This window comes from Nipponia nippon, unplaced genomic scaffold (genome assembly GCF_047370975.1).
Source record: "Nipponia nippon isolate SJK-2023a ecotype South Korea unplaced genomic scaffold, ASM4737097v1 scaffold_10, whole genome shotgun sequence".
NCBI lineage: Eukaryota > Metazoa > Chordata > Aves > Pelecaniformes > Threskiornithidae > Nipponia > Nipponia nippon.
In genome coordinates, this window is record NW_028262291.1 from 13445256 (window position 1) to 13447856 (window position 2601).

Below are 2601 nucleotides of genomic sequence, written 5' to 3' on the forward strand. Positions count from 1 at the left end.
TCACAACCTTTGTAGTACCTCTGGCAAAGACAAAATGTCCCACTCAGCAAAACATTTTGGAACCAATATAATTTCAGATACCTGAGATAAATATGTGAAAAATAAAGGGGAAAATTCCTATGAAACAATGGGGAGACTTCCTAGAAAGCACGTGGAATTTTCCTAGAAAGCACAAGGTAAATTCCTGAAAAGTAGATGACAGAGTTCCTAGAAAATGGAGGAGATTTCCTGGAAAGCATGAAGGTAATTCCTGGAGAGCACTGGGGAGGGTTCCTACGAAGTAGAGGTGGGATTTCTTAGTAAGCGCATATGGAAAACTTCCTCGAAAAAAGTGAATGGAAAACTTCCTAGAAAGCAGAGGGAGGTCTACACAGCCAAGAGGGGTTTCCTAGAAAGCACATGAGAAATTCCGGGAACTCACTAGGGGGAATGCATAGAAAGCAGAGGGGGGAGTTATTAGAAAGCATTTGGGTGGTGGGAATTTGTGGAAAGCAGGTGGGAAACTGGGAAGCCACACAGGAATTTCTTAGGAAGCACAAGGTAACTTCCTGGAGAGTAGGGACAGAATTCCTAGAAAGCAGAGGGGGATTTCCTAGAAAGCACCTGCAGAGCAATGGGGAGATTTCCTGAAAAGGAAAGTGGAATGCCTAGAAAGTGGAGAGGGTATTCCTGGAAAGCACAAGGGGAATCCTAGAAAATGGAAGGTAGAAAAAGGAGGAGAGCAGGGTGGAGTGTGTGGGGAGAACACCTGCAAAGGTAGAAAGCACCCAGAGAATTCCTAGAAAGCCAAAGGGGGATATTCTAGAAAGCACACTTGAAATTCCTAGGAAGCTGGGGTGTGAATTCCCAGAAAGCACATGAGCAAGTCTTATAAAGCAAAGGGGGAATTCCCAGAAATCATGGGCAAAATTATGGACATGTGGAAAATTTCCTAGAAAGGTGAAAGTTAATGCCTAGAAAGCAGAGGGATATTACTGGAAATTAGTGGAGTGCGTTCCTAGAAAGAATGAGGTAAATTCCTACAAAGCACGTTTTGGGGTATGGGTCATTAAGAGGAAAAAAATAAATACCATGTAGATAGATTTTCTTTAAAGTATTCTTTGCTTTCTTATGATCTGATGATTCTTTTTTCCCCCAATGTCTGTTTGAGCACCAAGATGTCATATTAGATACAGAATTTCTCTTTTCACCTGTAGATGTAGATGTTTATTCTCATTTTTCAGGTATTATTTTGTGTCTAACCATGTAAGTCAGGGTTCTTATTCCTTCATGAAAAGAAGTTCTGCCATGAAGCTACTTGAATGGAATGTGAGCATCTTAAAGAGACTGAACTATGATCATGTAATACACTTAGAAGATATGTTTGAGACACCAAAGGTAATATTTAATTAATCACTGCACTGGTGTTGGTAGACTGAAAAACAAACAAACAAAAGAACTATCTCTGTTCCATGGTAACTCATATCTTGTTTAAGAATTTTGTAATTAGATACAAATCTTACAGATCTTGACCAAAACATTGTGGAAATATTTATGTTTGATTTTCCTCTAAATTCTTGCAAAGACACTGTTTCCAGAAATATAAACTAGCAGTTCAACAGAGGACAGTTTATGTCAAGGGAAATACCTGACTAAGCCTGCTTTGTTCGCTGGTCTCTGATAGGTAGAGACAATTACCACAGCCTAGGTTTTCATTTCTTCCTTCTTCCAATTCTCATATCTTTTTTTTTTTTATTCCCCCCCCCCCCCTTTCTATTCAGAACTATTGCAACAATAATTAAATACAGTCACCGTGAAAATTACGGGGTTGTTTCTTTCCTCTGCTTGTTTGCTGTAGTGCTCTATAAGGAAAGCGGTCCTCTTATGTGTCCATAGCATTTCTAACAGGAGAAACATTAGCTGATAAGTAGTCTTTCCATTTTTTTAATAGACGTCTGCTGTTTGAGTAATTGTTATAAAGCCAAAGAATGGTGGAAATCTCATTTTTGAGGTTGAATTACTACTGTTCTGTCTTTAACTTATGGTATTACTTGTTGGAAAGGTGTTATTGCTGAGCTGAACAGAAAAGATCTCAGGACTTTATAAGGACAGCATCATATTATAAATATCGCAGTAACACGTGTAAAATAATATTTGCTGTTAGCTGTAAGCTTAGGGGGTTTTTGGGGATATTGAATTGGTCAGTCTCATTTGAGTAATGTATTATAGTTTTAATTCCTAGTTGCTGAAAAGTTGCATTTTATATTTTTTCAAATGTTGGTCCTTTCTTAGGCTTTCTGTAAAAGCCGTTGATGATGCATTGAATGGAAGAAGCTTACGCTAAATCCATGCTTAGTCCTTCTTTTGAAATCATAGTATTTTTATACATTTTTTAAATGTATGTGTTTTGAAAGCCTGAGAGTTTGTCGTAGTAAGCATTGGCAATATTTGTGGCAGGTCAATTGTCTTTTGTCTTCTGTTCATAAAACACTAAGTGCATTGGGGTTCTAGGTCATCGCTGCAGCTGGAGCACTGCTACTAATTATATATATTGTTATTACATGACAAGAAACCAAACTGAGAAATAACAAAATCATTACATTCTCTCTTTATTAATAATAG